Raw genomic sequence first — 13,823 nt, 5'->3', positions numbered from 1 at the left:
TTTCCTCCGTAGAACAGACTGCACTTTGCACTCCCACATATTGTTATTATTGTTGTGTTCTTTCTCTTCTATTGTTGTTACTTGTGTCACGGATTCGCGTGTTACTTGGGTTGTATATAAGGTCAGCCGGGACGGCTGGGTATTTCATCACGAGGGTTGGGGTGAGATGGTGGCGTAACGCGCGCAGGGTTGCAAACAGCGGATGCATTCACGCGCAGGGTTGCAAACAACGAATGCATTCACGCGCGGAGTTTACAAACAGCGGGTACATTTCAGGGCAAGCAGGTGCAAGCGTTAGGACATGGAACAGCCGCCAGAGAGGCGCCAGCAATTAAGGGAGCAGGAAGTAGGTGGATGCATTTGGAGATAGGCGCCGGAGTGACGGGAGATGGAGACGATAAGGGATAGGAAGCGCGTACAGGAGGTGCCGCCGAGGTGCCGACTTAACAAGGGGCAACTGCGGACCCTTAATGAGGAAGGGGATATAAAGGGGTGTGCGTAAAACATGGGGTTTAGTTGGTTGGAGCTGAAGAAATGAAGAGGACAATAGCCGGAGACAAGAAGCCTGGGACCTCGCCCTCCACACCTCGTCCTCCCCAGAAGTGTTGGCTGATCCCCGCTGGGGGCACGGACGAGGTTGGAGGTGTGAGAGAGACTGACAGGCTAGCGGAGTGTTCAGTAACAGGCTAGCGGAGTATTAAGTGACAGGCTAGCAGAGTAAGAGAAAGAGTTCGGAGCAAGAGTGCGTTGTGTAAATAAGTAATAAAGTGGCATAGGAGAAAAGCTGACAGTGTCCGTGAGTGAATACACCACTACAATTGTACTGTCCTGATGAGTCGCAATGAGGGCGAAACAGATCTGCAGCTGTGTCTGCTTCCCTGCTACCTGTTATGGGAATGACCACATTTTCTCAACTCTTTGAGTCGGTGGTTCTAAACGACTCCCACACGTGCGGTTCTTTTGAGCTGGTGGTCTGTATAACGCTGAGAGCGATTGGACATGCAATTAACTGACCCGGCGACCTATGATTTGTTAACCTCAAAATGAAGACGGGATATATATTGCGGCAGAATCCACCAGCACGACCCAGTGCAGCTACCCCAGCAGTTTTGCAGCATTGCCCCATTCTCACTTGGTAGGCTTCCGAACCCACGCGAGGGCATTTAAGTTAAACTTGAGGAGATAGCCCCCAGCACAGGTCCGAAGGGAAACCATGGCACCTCTACTATGAAATTACAAAGCAACAGTTATGAGTAGAAGAGAGATTAAAAAAGAAGAGGGGGCGAGGAAGACAGGAGAATACCAAGATGTGGAAGGTAGAAACAGGCCTATAGGTATGGATTCCAAATAACTAAGATGAATTTCGAATTGCATAGAGTATTCATCTAATGGTAAAAAAGAAAACTACTTTGGATCGAGTGTCAATACATCATATGCGCGTGCAAACTTCCATTGACAATAAACAACGCATTCTTTTTTTTTCTTTTTTTTGGTATAGCCCTGGGAGCCATTCGGCTCTTGAATCGGATGCAACCACAAAAAACAAAAACACATGAAACAAAAACATGAACAAGAAAACATCTTAAAGTGACCATGTGACTATGTGCAAACAGAAAATCCAAGAAAAGATAGAAAAATATTGCAGAAAAAGCACCGTACACCAAAGCTGTGTGCAAAAGTTCCAGTGGGATGCAAGTCAAACAACAACAACCACAAGACAACTTCAATTATGTCCATGAGTCTAACTCCGTACTACAACAAACAAAACATGGCCAGACCAAAAAAGTTTTCGAAATCACCAAAATAAAGCCATAAAAGCAATGTAACAGTGATCATAGGAACTGTGACCGAATTTTCACAATAAACGACATAAACAACATGTACCACCAAACCCTGCAGCCATAGCTGGCTGCATGAGTCACTCCACAACAACAGGAGCATCAGTCGGAGTATCAAAATGTTTCAATGCACCTTTAAGATCAGCACACTTAAGCAAAACACAGATCATACTTTGCAGCTGTCATCCGGAGCGAAATATTTTATGTTATTTTAGGCCACTGAATAGCAGTGGCAGCTAGGGGTGTTCAACTCCTCTAGAGCAGTTTTGAGTGAAGATCTCATAGGTAGTGATTCAAGTTGCAGTTTATTGGCAATAGCATTCCAGACCCTGGGGGCATCAATAGCAAAAGCCGTTCCTCCTGTATTTGTACGGCCAGAGTCGGGAGTAAGCGTGCCGACAAGGACGGCCATTTGAAATCTATTCTCACAACAAAAAGTCCTTCAATATAGGACTGAAACTGCGGACAAGAGTTGTCAAAATCTTGTTCAGGTATGGAGAGATCTGCGAAGATGCACAACCAAAGTACATATACTGTGAGCCAGCCTGGAGTGATAGTTGTATTCATAACGGATGGGACATGTTTTTGCTAAGGCCTTTTCACTCTGACGTTCAGCATTGTGACTGAAACGTGATCACATTGTGTCCTCGACTCTGAGTTAGTGCTTGAATCACTTCTCATTAAATATAGCCCTTGATATACAGTGCAGATGGTAAAACATTTGCCACCTGTCCTTCCACATCGCTTTTAAAACCCATTTTACAATCAAGTTTTGTGTGAGAAAATAAATTCACCCTCAATGCCGTTTAAGTCTTTGATCAATCCATCCACATGTCCTCAATTCATCTCCTTGTCCCTGGCCGCCGATGAAAACACCTTGAAGCTCAGCATTGTCTTGAACGCGTGGCGGAACTGCTTGTTGAACACGGCATACAGGATGGGGTTGATCGTGGAGTTCATGTAGCCGATCCAAAATGATATTTTGTAGGGCAGAAAGATATCCTGGTACATGGTGAACACTATGGCCAAGATATAGAATGGCAGCCAGGAAATGATGAACGCTGCAATGATAGAGCCCAGTGTCTTTGTTGCGTTGTGCTCTCGTTTCATGTTGGTCCAGCGACTCGTGGTCTCACTGGCAACTCCGGGAAGCCCGTGGCTCTGCGTCCCGATCTTGCGTGCCTGACTACGAGCCACCTGATAAATGCGGCCGTACATGAGCATGATGAGCAGCACCGAGGTGAAGTATGGCACCATTCCGATGGTGAACAGGATGCCCACACTGATGAGAAAGCGGCAGTCGTTCGGGCAGCCTACCATCTCGATCCGTCCCTTTGCCAGCGTGGGACTCATGCTCAGAAGGATCGGGGTTGATATAATTGCCGAGACGATCCAGCAGAAGAGAAGCATGAACGTCAGGGTGCGTCGTGTCACCCGCTGTGCATAGCGCAGGGGGTCGCAGATGGCCACGTAGCGGTCGTAGGCGATGCAGCTCAGGTGCAGCACTGACGCAGTCGTGAACCAGTAGTCGCAGAAGAACTGCACGTTGCAGAACCATTGCACATAGAACCAGCACTTGTAGACTGCCTTAACCATGGCGAGGGGCATGATGACCACCCCGACAAGGAGGTCAGACACGGCCAGCGACAGAGCGAGCGTGTTGGTCCGCGTCTGCAGCTGCCGGAAGAAGGCGACGGCGCTGATGATGAGGAGGTTGCTGAGGATGGTGGTGGCGATGAAGAAGCTCATGACGCCCACTATCAGTGCACTCTCACTTTTGGAAAATTCCATCTTCGTGCAGTTGAGTCCGTAGTAGGAGATCACGCATTTGGATGTGCTGGTGCTCGTGGTGTTCTCCATGGGTGGTGCACAGGTTATTCACAGGACGTGCTGAAGACACGTATCTCCAAATGTCCAGTTTGCTCTGTCTACGCACGTGGTCTGTCTCCGCTACAATGTTCCCGCAGAGAATGGACAATCATTCCAAAAGACGTTTACCGATGTGATGTACTGGTTACGTGAAATTATATTGCATCTTCACTCGACCTATATTCTCTCCCACTGATGTTCTGTATATCAATATATCGTGATGTTTGTTTTTTATCGCGAGGGTGCCGATGTGTTCTTCAATTTAGTGCAATCGGATCTGTGGAAGGGGTATGGGGTTGAGAATGAGAAAATATTATTCATATATCTTCTACACATGGCACAAAACCTCACTGATCTCGCCAAGGTACATAAACCATCAAGCGAACTCCGGTCATCCTCACAGCAGCGGCTTTTGGCTGGCCATTGAACAAAGACGGTCACGGCATCGCACGCTTTCAGATGCGTTTCTGTGGCCGTCTGGAACGCATTTCCTTCCGATATTAAGAAGCCACCTGAGCTCTAAACGTTTAAAACATCTAAGTTTAAACCTAATTTCTTTAGAGCTGCTTTTTGTATTCAGTTTGTTAGCTCTCAATAACAGAACTTACCCGTTCACTTCATGTTAGCTATAGGAAGGATATTTCTCTTTGTGAGTGTTTGCGTATATTTATATATGGTAGTGTCGGGAGTGGTAGTGTAGCGGTTAGTGCGCTGCGCTACGAACACAGCGACACGAATTCGATTTCCGTTCACGGCCAATACCAGTGACGATTATTTGAACCGGTCCTGGGCCTCCCTAGGTCTACTCAGCATCAAATGGGTACCTAGTGCAATGTTTCAACGTCGCCACTATGGAGACAAAAGCGCCGTGTCGACCTTCATAGGTGCTCGCTAACAGCACTTACCCCAACAGCTTGTTCAGGCTATACAGGGGATCTTTGTATTTGTTATATATGGTAGTGCAGCGAATATCACTCTGCACCACGAACCCGGGCACCCGAGTTAGGACCTCTTACAAGTTAGTTAACATCTCGCCACCACGGCGTCAGATCATGGGCGTATGAATAAATCTTAATCTACCAACCGATGATTTCTATATCACGAGTTCCTAAGTTTCTTGGAGACAACCCTCAGACGACAACGTGCACCTCGTTGGATGAACTGCAAACGTGATGGCGAGGAGGTGTCCGCGTGGCTCACAGAACATGGGTTCGAATCCCAGTCGCCTGTGATTAAACCGTGTTCTCGAGTGTGGTGAGTCGATGGTCTCAGCCCCGTCACGAGTGACTCACACAGACCCATAGACTCACATAGCCATTTATAGACTCGTATAGAAAACCATAGACTGACATATACATATACTGATTTGTGATTAAACTAGTTTCTCAAGCACGGTGAGTGAATGTTATTAGCCCGGTCACACAAAAAACAGCCACTTAATTTGGCTAAATTACTGCCTTGAGAATGCAAATATCGCTTTGAGCGTCAGGCAATGGACGTTGCGCTCATGACGCAGAGTGAGGTGGGAGGAGTGCTGCCCTCTCTGCTGTGTGGCCCAAGTGACCTGAAGGGATCTCAAGAGGTACAGTGAGGGAAAAATGTATTTGATCCCCTGCTGATTTTGTACGTTTGCCCACTGACAAAGAAATAATCAGTCTATAATTTTAATGATAGGTTTATTTGAACAGTGAGAGACAGAATAACAACAACAACATCCACAAAAACGCATGTCAAAAATGTTATAAATTGATTTGCATTTTAATGAGGGAAATAAGTATTTGACCCGTCTGCAAAACATGACTTAGTACTTGGTGGCAAAATCCTAGTTGGCAATCACAGAGGTCAGACGTTTCTTGTAGTTGGCCACCAGGTTTGCACACATCTCAGGAGGGATTTTGTCCCACTCCTCTATGCAGATCTTCTCCAAGTCAGTAAGGTTTCGAGGCTGACGTTTGGCAACTCGAACCTTCATCTCCCTCCACAGATTTTCTATGGGATTAAGGTCTGGAGACTGGCTAGGCCACTCGAGGACCTTAATGTGCTCCTTCTTGAGCCACTCCTTTGTTGCCTTGGCCGTGTGTTTTGGGTCATTGTCATGCTGGAATACCCATCCACGACCCATTTTCAATGCCCTGGATGAGGGAAGGAGGTTCTCACCCAAGATTTGACTGTACATGGCCCCGTCCATCGTCCCTTTGTTGCGGTGAAGTTGTCCTGTCCCCTTAGCAGAAAAACACCCCCAAAGCATAATGTTTCCACCTCCATGTTTGACGTGGGGATGGTGTTCTTGGGGTCATCTGACCACAACACTTTCACCCAGTTGTCCTCTGAATCATTCAGATGTTCATTGGCAAACTTCAGACGGGCATGTATATGTGCTTTCTTGTGCAGGGGGGCCTTGCGGGCGCTGCAGAATTTCAGTCCTTCACGGCGTAGTGTGTTACCAACTGTTTTCTTGGTGACTATGGTCCCAGCTGCCTTGAGATCATTGACAAGATCATCCCGTGTAGTTCTGGGCTAATTCCTCACCGTTCTCATGATCATTGCAACTCCGCGAGGTGAGATCTTGCATGGAACCCCAGGCCGATGGAGATTGACAGTTCTTTTGTGTTTCTTCCATTTGCGAATAATCGCCCCAACTATTGTCACCTTCTCACCAAGCTGCTTGGCGATGGTCTTGTAGCCCATTCCAGCCTTGTGTAGGTCTACAATCTTGTCCCTGACATCCTTGGAGAGCTCTTTGGTATTGGCCATGGTGGAGAGTTTAGAAACTGATTGATTGATTTCTTCTGTGAACAGGTGTCTTTTATACAGGTAACAAGCTGAGATTAGAAGCACTCCCTTTAAGAGTGTGCTCCTAATCTCAGCTTGTTACCTGTATAAAAGACACCTGGGAGCCAGAAATCTTTCTGATTGAGAGGGGGTCAAATACTTATTTCCCTCATAAAAATGCAAATCAATTTATAACATTTTTGACATGCGTTTTTCTGGATTTTTGTTGTTGTTATTCTGTCTCTCACTGTTCAAATAAACATACCATTAAAATTATAGACTGATCATTTCTTTGTCAGTGGGCAAACGTATAAAATCAGCAGGGAATCAACTATTTTTTTTCCCTCACTGTAGTTGCTCTGGAGTTTCTTATACACTTCGCGCAATTGTCGCAAAACACAGAGGGTTGGAATGGGATGTGTTTGGTTCCTTCATCGGAACGCCGACAGAACAAGAGTGACCACCCCAAACACAGACCTCGTGGGTTGTAACTCAGCTCAGCAAATGTCCGAGTTGAATGTCCAGACGGGGGGCAAGACACAGCCAAAGCGCCCCGATTAACTCACCGCGCCACGAAGATTGGCTCACTCCGTCATTACCTATCTCGGTCGCTCTCACCAGGATGAGCGGAGTGAGAGCGGTTGCAGTTGGTCTGTTGTCTGTCAATAATGTTGTCTGTCAACAAAAAACTTATATTATTATGCTATCGTTTTTTTTTGGGTTAGATCGCGTAAATATAAATGTTTAGTTCAACCCGCCACAACCCGACATAGTCAATACGTAAGGTTTGTCACGTAAACAGAACATGCCAATTCGTTACTAGTACAGCACACCGGTGTGTTAGAGAACGAGAGGCGGGCGAGTGTAAATTTCGGGTTGTGGCAGTTTTAAGGACATGTTTATATTTACATTTATATTTACGCGATTAAACACACAAAACCTATATAATGGATGATATTGGTCGCGATAGCCGACGTGTTAAACTGTTGTCTGTCTGTGTGTCTGCGTGTGGGATTTTACCTGTCACCTCGGTAGCCCCTGCTCTGCCACGCACACTCGCCCACCTCTCTTTCTCCCCCACGTCTCCACCTTGTGCTGTGCTTATATAGATCATTTTACCCCCCCCCCCCCGCCACGTTCCATTGTCGGCTTCCCCCGTAGGGTCAAGCCAATTAAAATTAATGGAACTCAAGATCTCACTCCGCTGCGCCTGTGCTGTGAACGTGAGGGATTTCAAGAAGAGTGGAGTTATTTTTATTCGTGATGCGCAAGCAATTTTATCAAATAACTCGACACCCGGTACAATGAAATCGTCATGACAAACATCTCGGACCTGAAAAATCATGGGCAAATCACGCAACTAGGATGACACATAGCAGCAGCAACATCACCCCTCTCCCCATCACTGCAAAAACTTCGCAGTACCCTCCAAAGCGTCTTGAGACTCGGTGAGTCGGTTAGTCTCAAGACTAATAATTATTTGAAAAATGCACCCCATCTCCGTCGGATTACACAAGCTGAACAGTTTGGGCGCCTGGATAGTACTGTACTTTGACAGATTACCTCCGTCGCTTTACTAGGTGCTGTAGGAGTGGGGTTATGGGATGGTGCAGGGCTCCGTGTAACCCCCATCGACGAATTCGTGGCGGTTCGCTCCAGGCTCTCTAGTTTCATCACGCATGACACCAAGATCTCACTGTCTGTGGCCACACATCCCAATGTCACGAGGACCCTCTTCAACAACGTCTCCTGAGACTCCTTTCCTGTAGGACAAAGTAAAGAGCATGGCGATGAATGTGAGTCTACACCTCGAGGCGTCCTGCTAAACCAGATGTTGGCAACCAAAATCGCAAGAAGATCCATTTTTTTCGAATTCGGTCAAAAAAATCATCAATATTTCAAGAGCCGCAATGCACTGTGAAGAACATGACGAAGCCGTCCTTAAAGAGCCACATGCGGCAATAAATAAGAGCCGTATGTGGCTCTGGAGCCGAAGGTTGCGGACCCCTGTACTAAGGCAACTTTATTCTTGCAAGCCCCCCACCTCCCCTACCGCTTTATTTCTGCCAACCCCTTATAACCCCCTCCCCATCCCATGCCACTAATGGGTATCTCTCTAGGGTGTTCCCCTAGTCCCCTAACCCCCTTCATTTCACCCTGCAGCCCACGTGCGTGAATGGAAAACTGAAAGTATCGGCCCGCTGAGATATATAGCTCAGTGGGCCTTACCTGGAAAGATATAAGAAATAGTTTAACAAATCGTTCACATAGTTTTTAGTTAAAATAGTTTTGATTGATTTAAGAAAACGGGAAAATCACGCGGTTAGGAGGAAAGTTATTGCAGACCTGAGATATAACCATTTTTCAGAAGCGACGTAATATCTCAATGCAGTGGCTTATCACGTTGAAATGTGTCGCAGTCAAATAATCTAAACGCGTGATGTTAATTCTAAATATGGAGGGAAAAACCGGAAGACCCGGAGAAAAATCCATGCTACTACGAGGAGAACATGCAAACTCCAAATATATAGGTGTCAGGGTCGGGATCGAACCCACGACCTTCTGCATACCAAGAAAGTGCTGTAAGCGATCACGAAATGAAGACCAGCATGGTACATGAAGGGGTTAGTATCCAGCACCAATGTAAAAACATCCCCAGTGGCGATGTTTCCACATTGTGTCAGGTACTCATTTGGGCTCAGTCAACCTAAGGGAGGCCTAGAACCAGTTTACATTCATCGTCACTGGTGATGGCCGTCAAAGGGAATAGAAAAAAGGGTTTTGCAGCGCAGCTCGCTAACCACTGCACTCAACAAAGCAACCGTCATTCACCACTAAGTAGCAGTGACATCACCGTGAATCTTGTGCCAGGCTATATGCACGTTGAGGCCATGTGAAGTGTCGAACGCCCACTGGCAGGAGGTCACGGGGCAAACCCAGATACTACAGGTCGACTGACTGAGACGACTGGCAGATGCACCACCTGTGCCAACTTGCTGTGCTTCAGCCACCTGGCGCTCCGCTCGTTGCTGTTAGCGTCGCTCCTCCCCCCTCCGTTGTGGTTGGAGGGCAACTGCCACCACCTGCCCAGTAGCGTCATTCACTAGCCTTCTCCACAGAGGCCGATCTTGACACCGCTGGTACCAGTCATCGGGAAGTCCACTGAGCTCCACAGCCTCTTGTACCACATCACTCCATCTCTTCTCTAGCCCATGCCGCGCCCGTTTAGCCCCTTCGATCCGGCCGAACAAAAGCTATTTAAGCATGTTTAATAAAGGCCGTTGAGACAACGTCTGCAATTCAGTATTCTTTATTAAGTTTCTTTCACAACTCTCACTATATCCGTTCCTCTACTCTATAGCTCCTTCATGTTGTTGGCAGACAGCGTGGAAGGGGAGAGAGAGAGAGACTGCCGCGGGCCGCCACGTGGCAGGCTCCGGACCACGGCACCAGCGTGGTTTCCACCTTCGTTCCTCCAAGCTATGACCACGTGCTGTCCGTCTCCACCCCTTTTAATCCCTGGCCCACGTGATGCTCCGCAGCCAATCCTCAGCCACATCCCTGGAACTTTCCAGAACCCACTGTACGACTCCAGAGCCACGCCCCTAACTCGACTCCCCATTGGTTGCGGGCTGAAGCCAGCAGAGCCAATCATCATCTTCCAGGTGTAACCTTCACATTACATCAGGGCCACGCCCCTGGCTCGACTCCCCATTGGTTGTGGGCTGAGGCCGGCAGAGTCCATCATTATCATCCAGGTGTAACCAATTAATCATCCAGGTGTAACCCATTTATCATCCAGGTGTAACCTCACATTACACATGCGGTGACTGCTCATGCGGGCTACATGGCCCAGCCAACACAGCCTTGTCTGCCGGAGGATCTCACCAATGGGACTTTGTCCAGATCTTTCAAGGATTTGTGAGCTCCTCACACAATCCAACCTAGTTAAACCCATAATGAATCGTGCGCAGGCCAGGTTAAATGTTTATAACCAGCAAAGTTGTTCCTCTAGAGGGGTCCACGTTTCGCACGCAATAAGAAGGGAGGGAATGACTGTGGCCGAGAAGACCTTAAACTTTGTGCAGAGCGACAGACCAGGTAACTTCCACACAGTGTTACACAACCGATGAAAAGATAACGCCGCTCGACTGATTCGGAGTGAGACCATTAAACCGGAGCCAGTCATAAGGACACTGCCCAGGTATGGAAAATTCTCCACTCTCTCCACAACTGCCCTATCACCAATTGTTAGTTGTGGGGTGGAGTGTCCGATGGTACAAAATACCCAGGCAGGTGCTGATGGTAAAACCCCACCTCATAGTGGCAAGCTCCAGGTTCATCAGCAGCGCCTCCAACTCCTCCTCTGAGTGAGCAGCAATTATCAGATAATCGGCATACATGACATGGTTGAGCAATAGAGAGCCATTCCTTGACTGCATCCGGGCATCGATCAGCCTCCCATTGTATCTGTACCAGATGGTAATTCCTCCAGTACAGCCATTGAAGGTTTCATGAACTACGTGGTCAAAATATATGTTAAATAATGTGGGAGACAGAGGACATCCCTGCCCCACCCCAAGGTCTAGAGCAGGGGTCGGCAACCTACGGCTCCGGAGCCGCATGCGGCTCTTTACGAGCTGCTTCTTGACGATATGTACGTATGTACTCAGATGCATTGCGGCTCTTGAAATATTGAATTTTGTACCGAATTGGAAAGAAATGGCTCTTCTTGTTATTTTGGTTGCCGACCCCTGGTCTAGAGGGAATGGCTCTGACTGACGGCCATGTAGTTTGACGCGGGGCCGCTCACCATCATGAAGGTCCTTAAGGATTGTGAGCAAAGGGTGAGGAATTCCGAAAGCATGAATAACAACCCAGAGGTCAGGCCTACTGATGGTATCAAAGGCCTTGACCAGGTCAATAAAACACATACATTCACTCACATGCACACATGGACCTACAGACACGCGAAGAAATGGACTTACACTGACTCACAAGGAGCCACGCACACAAAGCGACTAACACACACGCCCATGGACTGATACACAGAGACATATTGACTCACACACACAAACACATGGACTTACACTCGCACATATGGACTCACACACGCATAGATATCCACTTTACATACACGCACATGGAGTTACATACACATATATCGACATACACACATACAGCGACTCATACACAGACATACGTGGACTCACACACACATTGACGTAAACACACATGTGTACTTACACACACATGTCGACTAAGACACACACACATGGACTTACACAGACATACATAGACTGACACACACATTGCCCTACACACACATACACATAAGAACTGTGACACACAGACATCTTCTTAAGATACACACACATGGATTAACACACACATATCGACTCACACACACGTATTGACTTACACACACACATCGAGTGACACACACACATGTATGGACTTACACACACATGTGGACTAACACACACACATATGGACTGACACACATACACAGCGACGTACACACACACATCGACTGACACACATAGACACACAAACGCACATTGACTTACATACTCAGATGGAGCCATGCACACACATCGACTAACACACACACATGGACTAACACACACGGCGACTGATACGCACACAAATGGACTGACAAGCACACTTGGACTGACACACACACACAAACACTTCGACGTACACACACACATCGGGTGTTGTCCGTTCGAAAAAGATAGACACACATATGGACTCAAACACACACACATCGACTCACACACACACATCGACGTGCACAGCAATCCCCGATGATAGCACAGCTATCAGTATCGCAGTACTACGTATGAGTAAATAGCGTGACGTGAGCAATCGAAACAATAGAAATGCAATGAAGAAATAAGTATCAATTCAAGAGTAGAAGTACGCACAGGTAAGTTGAGAAGCAGCCGACAGTCTAGATTATAGACTGCCAGTACGCCGACTCAATCACATAAGCACTGCTACAGTCGCAATAAAGCAGAATACAGTCGACATGAAAGGCTCTGGCAGTACACTTAGTTAGGTAAAGAAGCAAGCAACAGATTATAGACTGGTATACACTCATAATGGTCAAAAGGAAAATTAGCGGTGTAGATAATAGAGTGCCAGTGCACTGACGTTAATTAATCAGCAGGCAGCAGGCCACAGCACAGACTGGCAGTAGACCGTCGCAGCGTCATGAAAGCACAGCAAAAAAAGGTAATATTTAGCAACCTAAGAATGAAAAATTTGTTTTGTGCACACAAACATAATTATTATAATATCTGCCAACGTATTTGTTAAATAATAGTAAACAATAATACAACAAGAATGCTATCTAAGCGCTGTAATAATATTAATATGTACGAACTTCATAGCAGTAACTGCACGCATCGTATTGGGGGGGGGGCATCACACTGTCAAGAAATATCCGCAGCGTTATGTGTATAGTTATTGGATGTGAAAGCTTAAAAGAAAATGTCCCCCGTGAGCTCGACCGAACGCGCATCACTTAGCAGGGTTCGCCCCCCCTCACGCAATTGGCGTGAGTTGATACGGTCGATGTCGCGCAATAAATACATCGAAATTCCACAAAATCGCTAATTTAACTAATTTAAAGGTGACGGACGTGAAAAATGAATAGCATATTCCCACCGCGGGGCTTAGGGTGTGCTGCCCGTCAATTTTTTTCGACATCAACCCCACCGTTCGAGAATCAAATCCCTTGCAAGTGCGCGCGGAGACTTTTATATATAAGATATACGTGACTTTACCGAAAGAACCAAAGAGTATACACTTGTTTAGCCGGGGAAAGCCTCCCTGAGTCTCACAACTCATTTTTAGGAGGGTTCTACCGAATCATCGGATCATCTAGCGATATAGCATATCGTCCGTATAATCTCCACTGCATCATTTGCGGGTATCATTTCCCAAATTTGGCACGCGTGGACCATTGCGCCTGTGGCACGCAACGGTCTACTCATGCGAATGGCGTCACGGGACCCTTTAACGTCCACTGTTGGGTGAAGCAGCCCGGCGCGTAGCAGCAGTGGTAGTCGCATCTCTTCGGTTATGACGCACCTCATCAGTATTAGCCGGGTCTGCCGCCGGTTTTGAACTCTGCAACGAGCGGAGAATTCTCTGTCGCTGGGCCACCGCGCCAACCGCCTCGACTGGACGTCTGTGAAAGAGAGCATCATAACTCGGCGGATGCCTCGAGCATAAATAAGTATTGAGATTATGATGCTACGAACGCTGCGCGCTACGAACCAAGCACACTGAGGTCGATTCTTGACCAATTTATTTTCTAGTCGCTCCCTCCAC

General features: G+C 47.2%; 1 pseudogene across 1 annotated transcript; it reads right to left on the bottom strand.

The window, feature by feature from the left end:
* Window positions 1-2,675: 2,675 nt before the first annotated feature.
* On the bottom strand, window positions 2,676-3,698 carry LOC144942483 (trace amine-associated receptor 365 pseudogene; annotated as a pseudogene). Its single transcript, XR_013639383.1, has one exon. The product of XR_013639383.1 is annotated as a trace amine-associated receptor 365 pseudogene (transcript).
* Window positions 3,699-13,823: the final 10,125 nt, after the last annotated feature.

The sequence above is a fragment of the Lampetra fluviatilis genome, chromosome 27, assembly GCF_964198595.1.
Source record: "Lampetra fluviatilis chromosome 27, kcLamFluv1.1, whole genome shotgun sequence".
NCBI lineage: Eukaryota > Metazoa > Chordata > Hyperoartia > Petromyzontiformes > Petromyzontidae > Lampetra > Lampetra fluviatilis.
This window is presented reverse-complemented; position numbering and strand designations above follow the sequence as displayed.